Source organism: Lontra canadensis, unplaced genomic scaffold (assembly GCF_010015895.1).
Source record: "Lontra canadensis isolate GAN:19392208 unplaced genomic scaffold, GSC_riverotter_1.0 scaffold90, whole genome shotgun sequence".
In the NCBI taxonomy this organism is placed as follows: Eukaryota; Metazoa; Chordata; class Mammalia; order Carnivora; family Mustelidae; genus Lontra; species Lontra canadensis.
Window position 1 is genome coordinate 1,451,965 of NW_022631084.1, and position 24,951 is coordinate 1,476,915.

At 35.0% G+C, this 24,951-nt stretch overlaps 1 long non-coding RNA gene across 1 annotated transcript; it reads right to left on the minus strand.

Annotated features, from left to right (window-relative positions):
• Window positions 1-605: 605 nt before the first annotated feature.
• LOC116854358 lies at window positions 606-22,718 on the minus strand. Its single transcript, XR_004380140.1, has 3 exons — window positions 22,643-22,718; window positions 11,465-11,467; window positions 606-629 (listed from the first exon to the last, which is right to left on the minus strand). It is a non-coding gene; the product is annotated as an uncharacterized LOC116854358 (long non-coding RNA).
• Window positions 22,719-24,951: the final 2,233 nt, after the last annotated feature.

Sequence of the window (24,951 nt, forward strand, 5' to 3'; positions counted from 1 at the left end):
ATGGGTCATGGTGGATAATCTTTTTAACGTACTACTGGATCCTATTAGCTAAGATCTTGTTGAGAATCTTGGCATCCGTATTCATTAGGGATATTGGTTTGAAATTCTCCTTTTTGGTGGAGACTTTGCCTGGTTTGGGGATCAGGGTAATGCTGGCTTCATAAAGAGAGTCTGGAAGTTTCCTTCTGTTTCTATTTTTTTGAAACAGCTTCAGGAGAATAGGTATTTCTTCTGTGAATGTTCTGTAGAATTGCCCAGGGAATCCATCAGGTCCTGGGCTCTTGTTTTTTTGGGAGGTTTTTGATCACTGCTTCAATCTCATTATTAGATCTTGGTGTATTCAATTTCTTCCTGATTCAGTTTCTGAAGTTTGTAGGTTTCCAGGAATGCATCCACTTCATTTAGGTTGCTTAACTTATTGGCATATAACTGTTGATAATAATTTCTTTTTTTTAAATATTTTATTTATTTATTTGACAGAGAGAGAGATCACAAGTAGGCAGAGAGAGAGAGAGGGAAGCAGGCTCCCCGCTGAGCAGAGAGCCCGACATGGGGCTCGATCCCAGGACCCCGGGATCCTGACCTAAGCTGAAGGCAGAGGCTTTAACCCACTGAGCCACCCAGGCGCCCTGATAATAATTTCTGATGATTGTTTCTGTTTCCTTGGTGTTAGTCATGATATCTCCCTTTTCATTCATGATTTTATTAATTTGGGTCCTCTTTTCTTTTGGATTAGTTTGGCCAGTGGTTTATCAATCTAATTGGTTCTCTCAAGAAACCAGCTTATACTTTCATTGATGTCTTCTGCTGTATCTCTAGTTTCTATCTCATTGATCTCTACTCTAATCTTGATTATCTCTCTTTTGTGTGTCGGGTTGGCTTAATTTGTTGTTGATTTTCCAGTTCTTTAAGGTGTAAAGAGAGCTGGTGTATTCTGGATTTTTCAGTTGTTTTGAGTGAGGTTGGATGGCTATGTATCCCCCCCACCCTTTGGGCCACCTTTGCTCTATCCCATAGGTTTTGGACCAAAGTGTCTTCATTCTCATTGGTTTCCATGAATTGTTTAAGTTCTTCTTTGATTTCCAGGTTGATCCAAAGATTCTTAAGCAGGTAGTCTTTAGGTTTCAAGTGTTTGAGTTCCTTCCAAACTTTTTCTTGTGGTTGAGTTTCAGTTTCAAAGAATAGTGGTCTGAGAATATGCAGGAAATAATCTCAATCTCTTGGTATTGGTTGAGCCCTGTTTTGTGATCCAGTATGTGGTCTATTTTGGAGAAAGTTCCATGTGCACTCAGGAAGAATGAGTATTTTGTTGTTTTAGGTGGAATGTTCTGTATATATCTATGAGGTTGATCTGGTCCAATGTGTTATTCAATGCTCTTGTTTCTTTACTGATTTTCTGCTTGGATGATCTGTCTATTACTGAGAGTAGCATGTTAGATCCCCTACTGTTAATGTGTTCATATCAATATGATATTTATCTTCATTAACAGTTATCTTATGTAGCAGGCTGCTCATGTTTAGGGGGCATAAATATTTACAGTTGTTAGATCTACTTGGTGGATAAACCCTTTAAGAATGAGGTAGTGTCCTTCTTTATCTCTGACTATAGTCTATAGTTTAAAATATAACTTAACTGATATGAGAATCACTACCCCAGATTTCTTTTGAGGCCCTTTGGCATGAAAGATGCCTCTCCATCCCTTCACTTTCAGTCTGGATGTATCCTTAGGTTCAAAATGGGTCTCGTTTAGACAACATTTGGACAGATCCTGTTGTTTTATTCAATCTGCTACCCTGTGCCATTTTATGGGAGCATTTAGGCCGTTCACACTGAGAGTGATTATTGAAAGATACATTATTATTGATATCATGTTGCCTGTGAAGTTCTTATTTCTATAGATTGTCTCTGTAAATTTCTGTTCTATGACACTCTTGGGTTCTTTCTTCTTTTATAGAACCCCCCTTAATATTTCTTGTAGTGCTGACTTGGTGGTCACATACTCTTTTAAACCTGCTGGTCTTGGAAGCTCTTTATCTCTCCATCCATTTTGAATGTCAGCCTTGCCAGATAAAGTATTCTTGTTTGCATGTTCTTCTTATTTAGTGCCCTGAATATGTCTTGCCAGCCCTTTTTGGCTTGCCAGGTTTCTGTGGACAGGTCTGGCATTATTCTAATGAATCTTCCTGTCTATGTAAGGAATCTCTGCCCCCCCTAGCTGCTTTCAAGACCTCTTGTCTAAAATTATGATTCATCAGTCTCACAATCAAGTGTCTAGAGGTCTTTCTAGATTCGTTGATCATGTGGGGTTATCTTTCTGCCTCTAGGTCATGAACACTGGTTCCATTTCCCAGATTGGGAAAATTTTCATGGAGAATTTGTTCAACTATATCTTCTAGTCTTCTTTCTTTCTCCTCCCCCTCAGTGATCCCAATAATTCTGACATTGGAATGTTTCATCGCAGCATTTATTCCCCTAATTCTGTTTTCATGGCTTCTAAGCTCTTTGTTCCATGCCTCCTTCTGATCTTTTTTCTCTCTCAGTTTGTTTCTCTATCAATTTGTCCTCTAGATCACTAATTCTCTCTTCTGCCTCAATTACCCTAACTGTTAGAGAATTTAGATTAGATTGGATCTCATTGATAGTGTTTTTAACTTCTTCCCCGGTGTCTTTCCTTTCTGCCCTAATCTGTTACATGTTGTCATTAATGATTTTCTCCAACCTAGCCATTGCCTGGATAATTGTTACCCTGAATTCCCTTTCTGACATACTGTTTATGTCCATACCCAATAGCTCTGATGGAGAGGGCACAGTCTCTGAATTTTTCCTCTGTTGGGCATTCCTCCTCCTATTCATTTTGATGATAGGTGGTTGAGGGGAAATGTAGCTGAATATATCAACTGTGATCCCTGCAAGGTGAACCCTGGAATGCTTCTGAGCAATCGGACGTCACCACCAAAAAGAAAGAAAAAAGAAAAAAAAAAAAGAGAGAGAGAGAGAAATTGAGAGACAGAATGTAAGGAGAAGACCCAGCCAGAATGGGCCCCAAAGGTAAGATTTATAAGGCATTCAAACAAAAATGGATAAACAAAAAGACTGTCAAAAATAAATGACAAGAAAAAAAAGAACCCAGCCAAAATGAACCCCAAGTATAAGATTGATATAATATCAGAACAAAAACAAATACACAGAAACACTAACAGGAAAAAAAAAATGGGAGGGTGGTTATAAATCCTCAGTGCGAGTGATCAAGGTTATTTTGATTTTTCCTGGGTGTATCTTGGTATCTTTGTTAAAGGACTCAAATTTCCAGAGATAAAGGGCAATTAAAACTCATGTATATATAGGGGTAGTATTCATTAGGGAAAGAGAATTACCTTGAAGCTTCTATCTATATGTATATTAAAAAAATAGAAAAGCAAATGAAAAACACAGGCATATGTATGAAAAAAGTTCAAGTTAAAAGGTTATTATGGAATATGTTGTATTGAACCTCTCATTGTAAAGGTAAATAGGTCAAAAAATTAAAAAGAATAAGAATAGTGAGAACAAATTAAAAATAAAAGTTGTATCTATGAAATATACATGTTTTAGGGCAATACCAGGAGCTTGATATATTGTTTTCACCTGATGTTGGGGTTTTACAGTTTTATGGGGACCATGTGATGGTTGTCTTCTCCTTCTTTTGTCTGGCTTTCTGGGGGAGGGGCCTGCTGCATTGTTTTTCAGTCAGTCTTGCTTGGGTTGAGTCCCCCTGCTCCCTATCAAGGGGCTGGACTCTGTGGAAACTGGTTTTTCAGGCTTTTGTTCTCTGCAGAAAACTGATGGCTTTTTGTGGCTTTTCAGAATTTTAGTGGAAAGCAAACTGCACCCAGATCTCTGTCTCAGAGAGAAGCCTCAGCCTGCTCCCTTCTAGGTGGTTCAGAACACACAGAATCCTTCTCTGCAATCTCCACTGAACTGTGCAACCTCCCACAGGCAGTGTACATCTCAGCCACTGTCTCAAGGGTCACTCAAAGTGCCTGATTGTCTCTGTGTCCCCGTGCCACTAAAATTGCAAGCAATACTGGTCCAGGGAGCCCACTTCCTGTGGCTGCCTTTGCCAGGACTGCTGTCTGGGGTCCAGACCTCAGGGTTGCACAGGTTGCTGCGCCTGAAGGATCCCAACCAGAGATAGTGCACTGAGTTTTTCAAGCCCAGGCTGGGAGTGTTCAGACTCTCTGCTGGTCCTAGAGATCTCTGGCTGGTGCCCGCACAAAGCTCTATCAGGCAAAGGTGGGGAGTGGGGTCAGACCCTTGTGCAGTGCACGTGCAGAGTGCAAAATCTGTGGTCTAGAGAGTGCCAACTGGTGTCCACACCAGACTCCCTATGCACTCTGGTGCGAGTGTGACTAGCACAGTGCTGGTGCAAGCACCTGAAAGCCGGGGGCTTAGGGGCCACGGCCTGGAGGCTTCACTGTACTCTCTCTGGCACAGGTAGTCACTGGCAGTGGCCCTCCTGGGTCTGTGGGCTTAGGCCCATGCCTGTGACCCCCTGATTCCACGAGTTGCCCCTTAAGGTCTTTTGCTCTTTTTGAGTGCTTTTAACCAGGCTCCCAGTTAATGCTGGTCTCCAATCACAGGGCACTCTTGTATTGGGGTATTACTTTTCAATGCATTGATTCTGGTGGCTCCCTCCCCCTTCTGTTTATCCTCCATTATCAGTCCGATCATTTCCACTCCACTTTAACTCTCCAATGGAGTCTTCTGCCTCCATTGATATCAAGAAGTGTATAATCTTACATCTCAGGCTGATTTCATGGGTGTTCAGAGTGTTCTGATAGATAATTAGCTCACTTTAGGGGACTGGTTGAAACAGGGTCTCCTACTTCTCCACCATCTTGCCCCTCCTCCTCTTACTGCTTAACTCAAACTTAGCTCAAAGTTTTCCAGGACTACCACCTGCTTCTTAAGTATTATGGAACAGTACTGCATTAAGCATCATTTCAGCACTGGCATGGATTGGAAGACCTGAACTCTTCTGTTTCTGCGTCTTTATATCTTTGTGGTCCTTGGCCACATCACTAACTTCTTTCAGGCAGGTTAATTTCATTCATTTTCATTGACATGAATAATTATTCCCTCTCTTCCATCTCTGTCCTCTACCATTCAAATTTAAGAAATGATATAATCTTTCTTAGTGTTTCAATTTGTACCATTAAATATGCTTTTATTCCTATTACTTGGTTGGACAGTTGTAAGAGATCTCCTGCCTTAATACAAAGACTATTGCATTTCCTTGATGATAGACATTAAGTGAGACTATTAGCAAACTTTCCCTGCTTACCACTTTTTCTCCCTTGCATTAGCTTTGTTTCTAGTTGAATTATGTCTGCATTTTCATTGCATACTATATCTGCATCCTGATCCGTCACACTGCACTGGACTCAGTTTATGCTTCACACTGGATCAGTGAACTAATTTGCTATCTGGCTATGGCATCCACAGCCAGATCTTGCTCTTCCAAAAGCATGAAGTTAGGGTTTTGTTGCGACTGCAAGTTCTAAAGACCATTCATTCTGCCTTGGTGCATTGTTCCTGGGTCCTTCAAGTCATATAGAGGGAAAAAACAAAAACAAAACAAAACAAAAAACAAAAACAAAAACAAAAAAAGCCTGATAGTATGTAGTCTATTGCCTCCCACCCTTAGCTCTAGGGTTTTCCTGATGCTGCTAGGGAATGAAAAACAGCAGGATGTGCTTGTCACCCATGGTTACCAGCACAGCCCATAAGTCTGCTGGCAAAAGTGAGCAGGTAAGAGTTCACTGACTTGTATGATACCCACGATGCCATCGTTAATCTACTGGACACTGGCTTCTGCAGCAGTTGTTTGGGGGAAGTTGGTATAATTCAGGAGCATGGAAGAGTTGAAGACATACTGGGCAAACTTTGATTGATAGAATACAGAAACCTACAGGTAAATTTACCCTCTCTATCCTCAGGACAGATGGTTCAAGAGTCCAATAAGACCTCTGGGAAAGTGTCCTTCAATAAAAGCAGTAAGGAATGTTTGTCACAATACTGTAGCCAGTTCAGTGAAGCCCTCTATAACTTTGATTCTCTTTCATTTCCCTTTTCTCTAGCTTCTGCTTTCCTGAAATTGCACTTTCAAATAATATGTTTGTCTTTTCTTCCAGGATTCATTTTATTTTGTTTTGATGACCTGCACTGTGATACATGTTAATTCCCATATTTTAAGACTTAATTCCCCTTTTTTTAATGCCAGCCAGATCATTTTTTCAAATCCTTTCATCTTTCTACTTTGACCCTAATTCTTAACTATCTGCTTTGTGATCTTCTTTAATAAAGGTGATGATGTCTTTATAATTTTGTTTTCTCTCTCTCTCTCTCTCTCTCTCTGTGTGTTTGTGTGTGTCAAAATCCTGATCAAAATTTATTCTACTCTATGGAAAAATATATTTTCAATAAGTTTACTGCATTTTTCCTACACATTTTATTATTGCATTAAAAAGTCTCTGTTGTCAGTTTATTTCTGCTAAATAAAGCTAAATATTCTGGTGTGGCTTTTTTGCAACAGATGCTGGTGTGGGATAGGGAGGGGTCACATTAGCCAAGGGTGTTCAATTTCAAAATTCTTTTCCTTTGTGGTCACAGGGAAATTTGCTTCCTATAAAAATTGCTAGTCTGTGTAATGTTTGTGCGTAACTTTCCATCCCTTATGGCATCTGATACACTGTCTAGGAGGACTTCTGCCGAAAGCCACTGTACATTCAGTTCCATGTTCTTCTGTTAAACACAAAATTCAGCTTTTGCACTTCAGGGTGAATCACTCCTCTTCTATAAGATTATTTATGCAGGCAGTTGTTTTTAAAAGTCTGGTCCTGGGGCGCCTGGGTGGCTCAGTGGTTAAAGCCTCTGCCTTCAGCTCAGGTCATGATCCCAGGGTCCTGGGATTGAGTCCTGCATGGGCTCTCTGCTCAGCAGGGAGACTGCTTCTTCCTCTCTCTCTGCCTGCTTCTCTGCCTGCTTGTGATCTCTGTCTGTCAAATAAATAAATAAAATCTTAAAAAAAAAAAAAAAAGTCCTTTCAGGCCCCTTGCATTCCTTTTGCTTCTTGCCTTATTTCCTTCTGCCCATTTCAGCTTCTTTTGTCAGACCTTAGATATATTTTGGAATGTGTGGGTCATATCTGAATATACATAGGTTATTTATCACTGGCTTTTGAGGATTGGCTAGCTTATATGAGTCTTACATAAAATGACAAGATATATAAAGGCAATTTTTGTTCGGGAATACTAATACATATTTCAGTAACCATGTTGTTTGAAAGGAAAAAAATATGCAAATGACTGAATAATAGATTTACCACAAAAATACATTGTCAAAATGTATGTTTTCCATAAAGGGGGCACAGATACTCATTTTTTTACATGTTAGTGAGAAGCTAAATAATAAAGTAATCATAAATTCACAAGAGATTATTATAGAAATTAATTTAAAGTATTGCATTTTTATCTGACCCAATATGTTACTTTCTATTACCATTTTGATACTCTCTCAAAGTTCCTGTTTGAACAACTTCTGTGAAGTATAATTCATTAACTTAAGTCATCAATTCCATATTTGTGTGGCTATCATCTCTTTAATTCAAGCTTTTTTGAGGGTTAACTCTCTGCTAAATACTCTGCTAGGCAGATCAATGAATAAGAAAGCTTGAATTTTTTTCTCAAAGGAGCAAGCTAAAGTTCAATATGATATTGCTATGATAGATGTATCAGAATCCAATAACAAACATTTCCTCAGGTTTTTGAGTATATAACTAAATGTATGGATGCTTATTGATAAAATACGTACATACATATCTCTATGTATATTAATTACCGGAAAGCTAATTGTATTATTTCAGAATATTTACAATAAATATAAATTAAAATTCTGCATATATATGTATATGAAACATGTATACACATATACATACTTAGTGCATTGCCTTGTGCAATATATGGTGTATACTGAGTGATTGTGAAAGGAATCAATGTGTGTGTTGTTGTTTTTTTTTTTAAAGACCAAGTTCATAATTTGTTTCTCCACAATCGTCTTCCTGGAGTTTAACAAAATGTTCACATAAAGTAGATATTAGGTTAATATTTGTTGCCCAACTAAACTGAATGAGTGCAAAAGTGTCATGATGACAAAACAGTGGTACTCTACATAATTTCTGCTAGCATAATTAGCAGTCTTTGTAGTAGAATAATTCTTTATGGATTAGTAGGTTTTGGAAAATTGAAAATTTCTAGCGAGAAAAGTTATTCAGTTATTTAAAGGAGTTATTTAAAGGAGATGGATCAGGGAATTCCCTATAACGACTGATAAATATGTACATGCCAAAAAGTGGAAGCTGAAAAAGTAAACATGATGAAAATTTTGTTGTTTATCCATGGATAAAAGAGAATTCACTTGAATTTTTTCATATAAGGCAAGTGAACTGATAAGAGATTTTGTTTCTATATGTTACAATCCTCTTGGGGGAAAACAATAATGTAATTTTTCTGTGCATTTTTTCTTTTACTCTAAGGCTTTTGATGTGAATATTGTAATTACTGAGGTAAGCAATTCCAACTGGACCTTTTGTATCCAGGGAATAAAAAACTTTAGTGGCTCTATGAGAATTTCTTTTTTATTATTAATTATGTTAATATTAATTCAACAGAGAATACCAATCAGATGAAAATCGGGCCTCTATGCACTCTATAATTTAAATATGTCTTATTAAAGGGCTTTATGCTTCAATTACTTTTCCTTTGCTTGACATTCTCTTATGATACTTTAATTAGGAATATACTATCATATAAAAATGTTGATATATTTTAAATTACTGGTGTGTGTGTGTATGTGTGTGTGTGTGTGCATGTGTCTACTGGAGTAAGACGTCTGAATCTCAAACATATAATTACATCAGAATGATAATGGCAAGTGGTTTACCAATGGTAAGATAGGATAATTCTGTTCTTTTTTGGGAGATTATGTCTTTATTAAACTCTTTTTCTTTAAGATTGAATAATTTTATTAAGTAAGTCAGATCCCCTGCTATATTCTATATTATTTATTTCCTTCAGGTGTCATAAATGACTTGCAACATTAAAAATGCCTATTCTTTCTCTCTCCCAAGTGAACAAATGCCAATTCAAGATGAACCAAATCTTGGAGTCATCAGACATAAATTTTTTAAGGTAGCTATAACCATGCTCTGTGAGGTAAGAGTAAAAACTCTTGAAATGAATGGGAAAATTATTTTAGCAGAGAAACAGAAACTGTACAAGAGAACCAAATGGAAGTTTGAGAATTAGAAAACACAATATCTGAAATAAAAATGTTCACTGAATAGGCTCAATAGAAGAATGGCATTAACAGATAAAATAGTCAGCAAACTGCATGATAGGTTACCAGAAATCATTCAAGCTGGAGAATAGAGGGAAAAAAAGAAAACTAGTGAACAGAGCTACAGTATCCACTGAGAGAATATCCAGATATATAATAATTTTTTCATTGGAATGTTAGAAGGTGAAGGGAAAGATATTCATGTAGAAAAATATTTTTATGATTTTATTTAAATACCAGTTAGTTAACATACAGTATAATATTAGTTTTAGTTGTACAATATAATGATTCAACACTTCCGTACAACACCCAGTGCTCATCACAACTTCCCTCCTTAATCCCCATCACTTATTTCACCCCAACTCCCCACCTACCTCCCCTCTGGCAACTATCAGTTCTCTATAGTTAAAAGTTTGTTTCTTGGTTTGCCTCTCTCTCTTCCCCCCACCTTTGTTCATTTGTTTTATTTCTTAAATTCCAATGTGAGCAGAATTATAAGGTATTTGTCTTTGTCTGACTTACGTTGCTTAGAATTATGCTTTCTAGCTCTGTGCATGTCCATGGAAATGGAAAATGGGAATGTCCATGGAAATGGAAAAGCTCATTCTTTTTTATGACTGAGTAATATTCCATTGTGTGTGTGTGTGCACGCACGTGTGTGTGTGTGTACATGTGTGTGTGTACGTGTGTACAAGCCATGTGGCCTTGGACTTAATGGTAGTTTTTTGATTACTGATTCAATTTCTTTAGTGGTCCAAGTTTTCTATTTCTTCCTATTCCAGTTTTGGTATTCTATATGTTTATAGAAATTTTTCCATTTCTTCAAGATTGTACAATTTTTGATATATAATTATATATATCATATATATATTATATTGTCATATATTATATATATTATAATATTTTCTTATGATTGTGTGTATTTCTGTTATGTTGTTATTTATCTTCCCTATATTTTATTTATTTGGGTCCTTTTCCTTTTCTTTTCAGTAGGTCTGGCTCAAGAGTTACAAATTTTATTAATTTTTTTCAAAGAACCAGCTTTGGTTCTGGTTTCATTGATCTGTTTTTTGTTTTTGTTTTTGTTTTTTTTGTTTGTTTGTTATACTTTCTGTATCATTTATTTCCACTCTAATCTTTATTATTTTATTACTTCTGCTGGGTTTAGGCTTTGTTTATTCTTTCTCTGGCTCCTTTGGTGTTAGGTTAGGTTTATTTGAGATTTTTCTTGCTTCTAAAGGTAGGCCTGTATTGCTATATACTTCTTTTATTTCCTAGTTGACCCACTCATTGTTCAGGAGCATGTTGTTTTACCTTCCTATATTATGGTCTTTCCAAATCTGTTCCTGTGGTTTGACTTCTACTTTATGTTATGGTCAGGAAAGTTGCATGGCATGATTTTTGTCTTTTTGTATTTGTTGAGGATTGTCCTGTTACCTAATATGTGATCTGTTCTGGAGAAAGTTCCATGAGTACTTGACAAGAATGTGTATCCTGCTATTTTAGGATGAATGTTCTGAATATAACTGTTAAGTCCATCTGGCCTAGTGGGTCATTCAAAGCCATTTTCTGTTTAGATGATCTGTCCATTGTTGTAAGAGTGGTGTTAAAGGCCCCTAGTATTATTGTGTTATTATCAATTAATTCTTTTATGTTCATTATAATTGTTTAATATTTTTGGGTGCTCGCAAGTTGGCTCAGTAACATTTATAATTATTATATCTTCTTGTTGGATTGTCTCCTTTATGGTTATAGAATGCCCACTTTTTACAAACTTTTTTTTTTTTTAATTTATTTATTTATTTATTTGAGAGAGAGAGAGAAAGAAAGAGAGGACAGGGGTAAGGGTAGAGGAAGAGGGGAAAAAGAATCTCAAGCAGATTCCTCACTGAGCCTGGAGCCAAACATGAGGCTCAATCTCATGACCCTGAAATCCTGACCTGAGCCCAAACCAAGAGTTGGACACTCAACTGACTCAGCCACTCTGGTGCCCCTACAGTCTTTGCTTTAAAGCCTAGTTTGTCTGGTATAAATATTGCTATTCTGACTTCTTTTTGACATCCACTTGTGTGATAAATATTTATCCACCCCCTCATTTTTAAACTGTAGGGGTCTGTAAGTTATAAAGTGAGTTTCTTGTAGGCAGCATATAGATGGGTCTTATTTTTTTTTTTATCCATTCCATTATCCTATGTTTTTTATTGCATTTATATGCAAAGCAATTATTGCATTTATATTACTCCTCCATTTATATGCAAAGCAATTATTGATAGATATGCATTTATTGTCAGTTTATTACTTGTTTTATCATTGTTTCTGAAGATTTTCTCTGATCCTTTTGCATCTTTTTGTCTCTCCTTTGCACTCAAAGAGTCCCATTAATATTTCTTGCAGGACTGACTTAGTGTTCATGAACTCCTTTAGTTTTTGTTTATCTGGACAACTCTTCATCTCTTCTTCTATTCTGAATGATAACCTTACTGGATAGGGTAGTCTTGATCGCAGATTTTTCCTATTCAGCTCTTAGTATATATTATGTCACTCTCTTCTGGCTTGCCAAATTTCTGTTGAGAAATCTCCAGCTAGCCTCATGGATTTTTCCCTTATAAGTTAGGGATATATATATATATTTTTTTTTTTCTTTTTCACTATATTTTGCTAATCTTATTACAGTATGTCTGATGTAGGCCTGATTTTGTTGATGTTTATGGAAGTTCTCTTTTTCTCCTGGATCTGGATGTCTGTTTCCTTCCTCAGATTAGGGATGTAGAAAAATATTTTTTTTTAAACTAATAGCTAATAACTTCTGAAGGGCTAATTTGCAGATGCAAGAAAACTAGTTAATATCAAACAGGGTAAAATCAAAGAAAACCTTTCTCAGACATATAATATACATGTTATAAATTAAAGATAAAATAGAACTTGCAAATGGTAAAAAACAAAAACAAAACCAAAAACCAACCAAACAAACAAAAATGTACATGTGAGAACTCAAATGACTGAAAACTTTTCATAAAAATGTACCTATAGTGAAACATTTTTAAAGTTCCGAAAGAAAAGAAGTGTCAGTTCTATATGTACTAAAAATATCCGTGAATAATGGCAGCAGATGAAGGAAAAATAAGAGAATTCAATGATAATACATCAACTCTGAAAGAAATGCTACAGATTCTCTTTAGGCTGATGACATTTCCTTTATACCAGAAGGATCCCACACTGCCTCACTGACCAGCTAACAGACTGTTTTTTATGGTTAGTCTGCAGATTTCGAGAGTAGATAATCACTACCTCTGTATTATGTGTTTCCCAATGTAATTCCAACTTCTCTCTGTGTTGAGTTCTCTATGTCAAGTATTGCTAGGTATGGACATTTACTGAAGCCTTTCTTCTCTTCTGCCATCTTTTAAATCTTCTGTAATCTAGGATTCTTCATAAGTTTTTGTTTTATCATTACCATAAATAATAAAACAAATTTATTTATTTTCATTCAAAATTGTTTTTTTCCCAAGTCTACTGAGATATTAAAAATTGTCTTTTCACCAAAGCTTCCAGAGTACAGAATACAGTTAAATTTAATAGTATATTCTTATTAAACAGATTCAGGTTTGTAGAATAAGTTTCCTTATAGTTTCTCTTTAAGAGTACACAATTCTTCTGTGAAAGAAGATTTTACAGATGAGAAAAGCAAGGTTGAAAATGAGACTAAATGACCTGCTCACTTTCACATAGCTTTAGTGTGTCAATGGTGGGTATGCAAAGGTCTGCTGATTCTCTTTTCTGTGTAGAAGACCTGAGGTGACTGATCCAGAGAACTGGAAAAGGTAGTGTTATGGGTTCACAGTGAAGCAGTGAAAAAAGCAGATGAGATTACAGACAGTCTGGTCCAGATCAAGCAGGGACTCTTCGGTAATGCTCACTGCCTTGTTTTCTTCAGTACAAATTAAAGCAATTAAATTGTGTTAAACAAGGAAATGGTATGATTTAACTTACAATTTAAGAAATACTATTTTATATCTTTATGGAGAATAAATGAAAAGACAAGCCAAATGATATGGTTCATTGGCAGTGTAGGGAAGAGATCATATTTTCTTGAACCAGACTACTGTCAGTGGAGGAGAAGAGAATGGGATGGATGATTTGAGACAGAGCCAACGGCGTTTTAATGGACTGTATGTATGTGGGGGTTTGGTGAGGAAGAACAGCTCTTAACTGTCATATTTCTGACTAGAAGAGCAGTGTATAAGATCAGGGGAGGAGCAGGCTTGGAAAGTGGGTCTAAGAATTCCCTTAGTTTTATGCCTGAAACATTGGCCACATTGTGATCTACAGAGGAGGCTCAAATTCAAAAGAGGATGCTAGAATAGAAATGCAAAGGTGGGTATCCTTAACATATAGATGATACAGGGAAACATTAATAAAATGTTTCATCTAGACCTAGAGATTGAGGACCAGAACTAAAACTACAGGGACACTGAATTTAGAGCTAGTTTTCACAGGACGCACTGGAAATGAAACTTAAAACAAGGAATCTTAATTAATAGGTGTCAAGAAAAAGAGAAACTGGAGAAGAAGAAAGATCTATGTGTTAAATACTGACTTGCTGCCCAGCTGCAATGAACAAGATTAGTAGTCAGCTTCCATTTGTTAGTTTTGTCACAGTGTGCCCCATTTTTGATCTGAGGTCTCCTATACATGGGATGACCCCCATTCACTAATATGCACAGAGTTTGCTTAAGGGCTTTGGCATGTGTGGCCAGCAGTAAATCTCTCTAATGTGCAGTCTTTGCTCTACAGTATCCCATTGGGCAGGCAGAAATGTCCTTGGGTCAACGTCCCAGTGGGAAGCCTCCTTTTGTCCAATACTGCTTCCTTCCTTTTCTTTCTGTAATTGCTCTTTCCCAGCAAACCTTTTGAACAAACTACAGCTCAACATCTTCCCATGGCACATGTTTAAAGTGAATTTAGCAGATGCCAAAAATTACATTCCGTTAGATTTTCTGAATTCACAGAGTTACCAATTTCTCACTTGAATTGCACCCTTGGATAATAGTTTATTTCATTAGGTTCTCATTGACACTCTACTAATACAATGTGTGAACTCATCACTGAAGCATGAGAATAGGTGTTAAAGATGTTATTTGGAAATAAACAACAGTGTAAGATTTCTTGTGCTCTGTATTTTCTCTCGTTTTGGAGATAAGATATTACTTAGCATAACTTGAAAACATTACACAAGAAATAATTCTTATTAAAATATTATTTCCTCTTGATTAATGTCAGAAAATTAGCAGTTTAAATTTTTTTAACTATGTAAAATTTTCTTAGATATCAGAAAAAGTATAGAAACAACTTACAGTGGGTTTTATTTTTAAATGAAATAGTAAGCTAAACATTAGGCTGAAAGCAACTTAAAAACTAAAATGTCATTAATTCAAAATTAAGGCTGAGTCTAAAAATAAGTAGAAATAAGTAATAACCAGTTACACAAGTAAATTTTCTAGTCATTAAATAGATAAATTTATGGATATAGAACATTTAATTTTTATAAACCAATTTATAGATATTATATAATTTATAATTTTTCCAAATCATACATTTTGCACGTCAGGATTTTTAGACTGTCTAAATAATATGACGTTGTTGCTCAATAAATATTGAACAAAAGCTTGATGAATACATGTATACTTGAGTCAGGTGAGCGGATGAATGGCAAAACATTTACAATTGCAGAAATACTTATTAATTTCTCCAGCTGCACTGGCTTATACTATTTGTATTACAACTTAAATATGTGCTTTTGCAAGTCCCTGGTGTTTAGATATTGATCATAATTTGAAGAGAGATTCTAGGTAAAAAAGATAGAGTAATTTTATGATAATTAAACAGTTTTGTCTATATACTTTGATATCAAAATGTTTTATACAATAAAGCTATATCATAAATAAATATTTTTTACATCATATTTCTCAAAACAAGTTCATCCACTTGTAGTTTTTTCTTTTTATAATAGCAAAATACATATAATGCATTTTGAAGGTTTATAACATTAGAAGAATGTTATAGTGCAACACATTTTTGCCTTATGGGAGGGTTTTAATTATTTAACCCAGAAAATTTCCTAAAAATAAAGTTTCATTTCCATGTGCTAAATTTATAAAAATTAAGTGCCTCTTTACATCAGATTTTTAAAACACTTTCCCTTTATTTCAAACTGATCTATATTATTTTCTTGTATTTAGCACATCTATTTAGTTGTATTTGTTGTAATTTCCACTAGCACAAGGAAATACCTTAATTATCATTGTATTCCCAGATTCTGAGCATTTTGATGGCACTTAGAGGGACAAAAATAATTTGTAGAATTATTAATTCAAGGTTGGTTAACCTTTTTTTGTTGCAGTCTAACACCTTCCTATAATTTACCTTGAAAATTAGCCTTTCTTGGTCTATGGGATAGCAAAGATACCTTTAAAGGTGATGAGTTGTGTTTGTTAGCTCAAGTGTATTTTGTTTGATCCTCCCATTAAAAGGTGATATTATTTCTTCTGCCCCTTAAATCTGGGATAGCCTCATGATTGATTTGCTTTGAACAATGCAAGGGAGCAGAAATGGCACTATGAGTTCTTGAGCTTTTACCCAAAGAGGCTTTGCAGTTTCTGTTTCTACCCTCTTGGATGCCACCATGAACCATCATCATTTGTGGTAGCCAGGCCAGCTGTTACTTGTTAAATGGTCAATATTTCACAACATAGAAAAAACCTCAAACATATAAAACAATTTATTATAAACTCACTTTAATATGGACATGATAAAGATGTTAAAGAGTTTGAGGACAAAAAGAAAGAATTGGAGAACACAGGTAACCCCCATGTTTCCTGCTCTACTGAATTCAGTTGAAAATTCAGTTGAAAGGTCTATTCAGTATCTCTGGGGCCATTCTATCTTGGAAGCCTCTAGGAGAGTATCATTCCTTGTAGGGATGTTAACTATGATCTTTGCCTGTCTTCACTTGGCTGTCTTATCTCTGGGTCTGTGTACGTTTGGGTCCATCCTAATCAGCTGCATTAACTTGATTATATCTGCAAAGAACCCGTTTCCAAATAAAACTACATTCACATGTAACTGGGAGAGGGGTTGGGGTATTTCAGGACTTCAACATCTATTTTTGGTCATGCAAACCAACCCATAACAATCACTAATATACAAATCTCAGACACAATTTCAAAACACAGACTTCCAGCATCTTCTCAAGAAGCTGTATACTTAAACTTGAAAAAAATAGCATCAGGTGGACCCTACATTGTATTCAGTGTTTCTGGAAACATATGAATGATTTTGAAATCTGACAAATCAATTGAAATTACTTGGGACAGGGCCCTTTCTATCTCCCAGAAGCATAAACATAAACATAAACACAAACACACACACACACACACTTGTTAACTGATGGATTGAATGGTTCCCAAAGCCACCAGAGCCTTTCTGATTCAGAATTTCCAGATAGGTACATAATATATATACATGCATATACATACATTATATTTATACATATACAATTCCCAGGTAATTCCATTTGTCAAAACAGTTTTAAAACCATTTCCTTAAAAGGCCTTCAATTTATCTAAAGAAGAAAATGGATGCATTAAGCTTAAGGCAAAAAGATACCTTCTTTTCTGATGTGTTCTTAAAATAACATGGCTGAGCTGGGAGTGACGAACATAACAAGGCAGAAATATTGGCTCAGCAACTTCAGGCACAGCTGAGACTAAAAAGACTGTCAAAGCAAACATTCTGCATCCTTTCATTTCTTAGCTCCTGTTCTTCACATGCTCTCCTGACCAAAAATTATATATTATCCCAGAAAAATAGTAACAATATTTGAAAGAATTAAAAAAAAAATCAGGGCACCTAAGTGGCTCATTTATTGAGCATCTGCCTTTGGCTCAGGCCCTGATTCCAGGTCCTGGGATGGAGCCCTACATGGAGCACTGTTTCAGGCTCCTTGCTCAGCGGGAAGCCTGTTCTCTCTCTCCCACCCCCCCTGCTTGTGTTCCCCCTCTCACTGTGTCTCTCTCCATCAAAAAAATAAATAAAATCTTTAAAAAAAGAAAGAATAAAAAAACCAATATAAATCCCTTCTCTATTTCTGAAAACAATTGAAAATTTTTGAATGTCATTCTAATGGAATGGAAGAAAAACTTGGAAGTTTTTGGAAGAAAAACTAAGATCATTCATTACCTTAATAAACAATGATCTTTCATTTTCTTGTCCATTTTTAAATATTTATTACATACAGAATATATAAATAAATTTTGTTTAAAAATGCAAATAGGAAAAAGAGTTTATCTATAAATATTTACTGCAATGTATTCAGTATATGTAATACAGTGTTATTTCATATATAGTTTTGATTATATATTTTACATGTAATTTTGATTTGATATATGTAGTTTATGTATAGTTTTTTTTAAAGATTTTATTTGTTTAACAGAGAGTGATAGAGCACAAGTAGGGGAAACAGCAGGTAGAAGGAGAAGCAGGCTCTTCCTTGATCAGGGAGCCCAATGTGGGACTGGAACCCAGGACCTTGGGATCATTACCTAAGCTGAAGGCAAATGCTTAGCCAACTGAACTACCCAGATGCCCATATAGTTTACATATAGTTTTGATTACTGGTTTTATATCTTAAAACACATCTTAGAGATCTTTTTGTATCAGTATATTAGATTGATTTTATTTGTTAGAACCTCTTCTTAGTATTTGTTTAACCATAACATTTTGATTGTTAAAACAATTTGCTCATAATATAATGATGCATTGAATTCTCTGTGTTTCATTGTGAACAAGTGTATTTCTCTAGGCTATGTAAATTAGACATCAATTAAACATTTTGCTCATTTTTAAATTTTATGTAAAACTAAATTTTTTAAAAAACATTTATTTATTTGTCAGAGAGAGAGAGCACAAGCAGGCAGAATGGCAGGCAGAGGCAGAAAGAAGCAGGCTCCCTGCTGAGCAAGGAGCCCGATATGGAACTTGATCCCAGCACGCTGGGATCGTGACCTGAGCTGTAGGCAGTGATTTAACCGGCTGAGCTACCCAGGCATCCCCAAAAACTAAATTTTTACATTTAGTTTACACTTAACTAAATGGGCTCCAGAGATAATTATATCACATTTTCTCCATAATTTCTCAGAGTACGAGACTAATGATGTCCTAAATATTCACCAATACTGTATATTATCAGTATCTATTTCGGTAATGTGAAGGTTAAGGTTTTGTAGTCCGGGATTTTATGAGGTAATTTTTTCATATGTTTATTATCCATTTATATTTCTTCCACTGTGATATGGTCGATTTTTATCTTTTACATATTTTTCTTACATTCTCTAGTAATTTGCATTTTAATTTCTAAGTATTCTACATATATTTTGGATTTTGGATAAGTACTGCAAATACTGCCAGTCTGCCGCTTTTCTTCTAATTCTGTTTACTGCATCAAAGTTATAAATAAGTTCATCTTTGCTAACATTCATCAATAGCTTTTCTTTGAAACATTTAAGTTATAATAATTATAGAAGGGGATTTTAATTAAAATTAATTTTACTTATGTTTATTAAAAATAAAAATAAAACTTGTTTCCCAAGAGAATCAAACAGGATGATTGTACAAGTATAAAGGAAAACAATGTAACTAGTTATTGTCCTCAACCAAATTCAGGCCCTAGATAGAGTTTTTAGACAAAATGGGATGAAGGTCAAAATGAATTGAAAAAGAACTTGAACAGGTGTTTGTATACATCTGCCCTCATTTGTAATGGCCAAGAGACAAGACCTCTGATTCTAACTTTGTCTTGTAATTTATGCTTATTGCCCTTAGAAATGTAAATACATTGAACTCCCTCAAGTTTAAGAATTCAAACATTGAAAGCAATTAAAACTTGTATTTAGAAAATAGCTATAAATAAGAGCTCTAGTAGTGTTTAAATGGTTCATTTAAGATTTAAAATATTGTGTATTTGATTATTAAATAACTGATTTATGTATGCTAAAAAGACATTTTTATTTTAAAACTCTTGTAATCATGTGCATCATTTGGTAGACTCACACTAATGTAATAAGTAGGACAGTATTTGCTGAAAGCACTGAATTGTGAATTAAAATACACCAGTACTTTTCTTAAGACTTTGAAAAGAACTACAAATATGTAGCAAATTGGTACTCTTCATATTTAAAATTTAACATATGGGATAGAATCGTGGTTTTGGATAGGGACAGATCTCTATTATGAATGCCAGATCTGCCTTAAGCATGTTATTTAAGCCTTGACATCTCATCCACCTATCTGCAAAATGAAGATAATAATGACTTATATCATAGGGTAATTCTGTATATTCGTTAAAATGACATGGTAAGCACTTAGAACAATGCCTGATGCATAATGATAAAAGTTACTTGTCATTTATATATTTATTAACCTGTTTTAAAATTGGTTCTCTTGTTCTTCAGGTACAATATTTAAAGGACAATTTACTTGCAAAGCTATTTCTATTAATCATAAAATCCACTTGGCTTTTGGTAAACTTCTCAATGTCTTCTGATGAACCAAAAGCAAAGTATTAATAATGGAAAAAAAAATCACCCTGATTAAATTTAAATTGATCTGACTTCTACTATCAGGTGTAAGATTTTAAGAGAAGAATTTATATTATTTCACTTAGTGTTTAGTCAGTTCTATCAGCTCTAGTGGATTTAGACAGCTTTGTTCTTGTCTTGATGTGAATAACTAATTGTAGTAATTAACCTGACTATAACAGTATAATGATTGAACAATCAGCATTCAAGTGGCTTTCAACTTTCTCCTAAAACTTTTAATATCAAAGTGACCCAAAATCCATCTCACCTGGATAGAGTTCCTTGGATTATTTCTAAATGATAACTGGTTCAGTATTTTGGAAAAGAAGGAAATCATTGAGTTCTAAGAAAGAGCATATTGTGAGCCTGCATTTGACCTTAGTTCGTGACCGAAAAAGTTCAAAGCTTATCAAAATTCACTTGGGTATATTTTCTTTTATTCTTATATTTACATTTTGGATATAATTTTGTTTCTAAGAGGTTATACTCTTTCCATGGGGTATACATTAGAAATAATTTTAGATGTATGATTGAATTAGAAGAAGAGAGAAAAATGGTTAATAATAGATGTCTCTGACTTCCCTGTGAAGCCATCCTTGAACAATAATTGGTGAGATCTCTGCTATCCAAAAAGAAAATAACCTCTTTCAGTCACCTACTCCATAGCTGCATTCCATCCCCTCTGAGGGCTGGGCAAGGTAATTTTACTCTGTATACAATGCCTCACATCACACTTCCAACTAATTCATCCCTCCAGTGAGGTTTGAAAACATGAAACAACATGACTATTAGGAATGTAGCTGAGGTCTATGGAGGGCTGCAGAGACTCTTACTAGTTAGAAGGAGTAGAGGAAGAAGATTATGAAATAAACTCCCTTAATAAGAAGACTGAATTGGAAACACACCAATCTGAAGAATCAGAGGAGAACAACATCACAGTAATTGGAGTTAAAAGAAATCTGTTGAGAGGGAAGGTGATTTCTTAAAACTCTGGAGAAATTCTTTATCAGGAAAAAAAAAATCTGTCTAGATTTAAGAGGAAAAGAGTAGTAAAATGAGACTTGTGATTCTTTTGGGTGATTTATATTTATTATTGCTAGTAGAAGAAGCTAGTGATAAGGAAAGCTACAGAGTCTGGGAAGTAAAAGTAATGAAGTCAAGTTTACAGAGGTCCATAGCACAGTTGTTTCAGAGAAATTGTTGTTACTTGCCATTCACCTACTTCTGTTCTGCAAGATGGTATGATTTACCTTACAAAAAGTATTTTGTGTTCATTGTGTTTTATAGTCTCTTCCTTTATCTAAATCCTCTATGTTTTTGCCCTTCATCTGACACCACTTTGGGTTTGAACAGGAAAACTATAGCAGGAACTCCTAGAGCTGGAAAGGTAGAATGTTGACAAAGAGAGACTCAGCAAAAATTCTTGCTTTTGGAAGAACCAGGGATTTTATAATATTATCATGGTTTATTTGAGAGTGGGACTGATGTAGAAGTCTAACTTAAGAAACTATATAGAAAAAGGAAAGAGGTAATTTTTATCAGTCAGAATCCTGATGGGAGATACATGTCAAAATCATTTTTTGTTTTTAAATGAGTGGAGGTGTTCATGAATATGTGGCTAAAATTAATGGGAAGTGTCGAGGGTTAACCTAAATTGTTTGGAGTTTCAACCACTGTAGGTTTCAGATGCAACTGGGAGGAACAGTCACAGAGACTGAGAAAGAAGAACTGTAGCTCTAAGAGATTCATTACCTCCCAGGATAGAAGCTGTGTTCCTTGGTAGACAGACTTCACCAAATTCTGATGACCCTTCTGGTAGAGAAACATGGCCAAACTCTGAGGGAGGATGTGGAAATAAATTGTTTTCAATCCTGTAATCACTTGCCAGTTATACCCAGTGATTGGACCAAACTCAAAGCCAGAGGGCAAGAGAGCCATTTGATGAAGTTCACAGAGTTAGCTCCATATGGCACAGAGAATAGTGGTGAAGAGTGGAAAGTGGGTCTTGGGGGCCCACAGAAAATATCTAGGACACACAAGCCAAATGTCTAGGATATAGACCCAGGATATACAAGTGTTTAAGAATTTTTTTTTTCCAAGATAAGTACCTTTATAGTCATTGAGAACACAAAGACTCTGTAGCTTTCCCTGCCATCCTTGGGGCTCATATTTAAGTGCATATTTTAATATAACATGTTCATGTACAAGTGTGTGTACACTTGTATTATTTACCTGGATACACATACATACATGTAGCTACATAAAATCTTAGAATATGTATTTTTGTATTTTTCTTTCTTTCCCACAATTCCCAAATCTTTCTGTGGTAGACAGAAAATTCACATTGCACAAACTAGATAGAATTAAGGATGTTGAGAGAGCTGAGCATGTTTTGGCTAATGCCAGTGTTCTACCTTGAAATCAAGCATGCTTGTAGCCCTTCTCTTGTCCAAGTAAGCATTAACATAGAAAACACAGAGGTCATTTCTCTAGTTATTGGGAGAGTGTTTCAGTAGCCTCATTATGTTCATGCTGCTTGTGGCATCTGGTTATTATTTAGCAGAATAATTTTATATCCTCTGAGATTTTGCTTAGCACCTATGTCAATCTTCCTCTCAGTCTTCCAAAGCACCAACTGAGGTTCTTGAAGCACTCACAAAATAGACAGTAATGATATGGAAAGAAAAGTCTCAGCTGGACAATGCAGAAACTCCCCCTGGTTAGATAGATATGCAAGAGTATATGTGATATGTCAAATATCTGTTAATGATGAATACCTAGCACTCTTAGAGCTCTGAAAATTATAACAACACATAATTCAGTTATTAAAACTTGTATGAACTTTTTCCTTTTGAGTAATTGTCATATTCCTAGAAAACAGCATTTATATATGCATTGTTGTTTTGACATTAATTGAAAAATAATTTTTAACCATTATTTTCTTAAGGATTTATTGAAAACAAACATGTGAAGTCTCCAGATAGTATAATGAAAGGAGCAATTTAGGAGTGTTTGGAGAAGTCATGAATGAATTTGTACCCTGATTTAATAATTGCTACATCTGCAACTTTAGGTGAGTTACTTTACTTTTTTGAATTTTATTTTTCATATTTTTAAAGTAAAGGTAATAATTCCAAACATGTGGATATTGGAAACAATAAATGTGCATGAAAATCTTCTAATCCTGCCCCTCTGCCATTCCTCCTTTTCACTTACCATCACCAACCTGGCAATATTTCCTTGGGTCCTATCAAAGACACTGACCAACGGTGTAATTTTCTCTATTTATCCAGTTCCAGATTGACTGTAAATGTATTCCATTATTCCTGAAGACCTCAGGAAGTTAAAGATATTAAAGCTTGAGTGAATACAACACTATTTGCCCTGTATTTTGCTGCCTCTTGTCTTGATTCACATCTTGAACATAGAAAATATTGCCCACGTCCCAGTGTGATTTTATTCTCTAAGACTTCCTCCAGGCACAAAATTAAAGATCCCTAGGCTCTTTCCACTTGCTAACAGTGTTTCATAGACATAGTCAGTTTTGAAGAAAGTCAAAGCCTAAAATGAAATCTGTACCTCTCTACCCATGTCTAAATAAGGGGATGCAAATGTAAAATAGAGCAAAAATTAATCTCAAATTCCAGACTACTTAAGTGAATAAACAGAAGAAAGAAAAAAAAAGGAAGCTCTGTTTTAACATTAATTCCCATCAATATTAGAGGTAATTGATTCCACAAAAACTAGAATATGAAATTTAGCCATAACATTATCATGAATATTATAAAATTAATGATATATTTAACTTTAAATACTATTATATAAGGATATTAGTAACCATTCCTAGAAATTACAATGAAACATTAAACTTTATGTCAAATTTATATTGAGACAATTACTCCAAATTCTTCAAAAGCAGACAAATTCCTTGTGTGTCCTCCCAATGCAATATTCCTGAGGGCATTTTTAGACACCTGAAATGATATTAAGTTCATTATATTTGTATTAAGTCTGGATAAAAATGCATGTTATAGAGTTAATTTATCATTGTGAAACTTACTTTTAGAAGAATTAAGGTAAGGAAGCAAAGAATGCTTATAAATGTAGTATGATTAAGATATTTAGGTAAAAATAGTTTTTAAATGGTGAAGCTAAAAAGTATTTATGTGAAAGAAAAGGGAATGAAATAGATAATTTTCAGATATTTAACATACAATTATTTGTACACATGTTCACATATGCACACACACACACTCATACACTTATATATGTCAAGATGTATTTATGTAAAATTTAAAAGTTTTAGAGAACATCATTAACTCATTTAGCTCAGCAAAAAGAATAGAGAACTAATACCAGCTCTCTGGTTTTGATGTTGTACTAAATTATGGAAGATATTACCATTGGGATAGGTTTGGGTGAGGAGGACACAGGACCTCCTGGCACATTATTTTGAAACTGACTGTGAACCTATAATTATAAAATAAATGTTTAAAAAATAAGGTAATATTGGACAAAAATTTTTTTAAGTAAAAAGAGCCTGTAAAGGGAAATTATGCATTGGTTTTGAAACCAAGAAGGTGCACTTTATTATTTTTATTTACTTATTTATTTATTAAGATTTTATTTATTTATTTGACAGAGAGAGATCACAGTAGACAGAGGCAGGCAGAGAGAGAGAGAGAGGGAAGCAGGCTCCCCGCTGAGCAGAGAGCCCGATGCGGGACTCGATCCCAGGATCCCGAGATCATGACCTGAGCCGAAGGCAGAGGCTTAACCCACTGAGCCACCCAGGTGTCCCAAGAAGGTGCATTTTAACTACACATTTTAAAATGTGATTATAGGAGCTAAGTGCGATTGTTGGATTCAACACGAGAAATAAAGTATCAATAGGAATTTTAAAATCCATTCCTTTTGTATAAAATGGAAAATTGTTTTTAT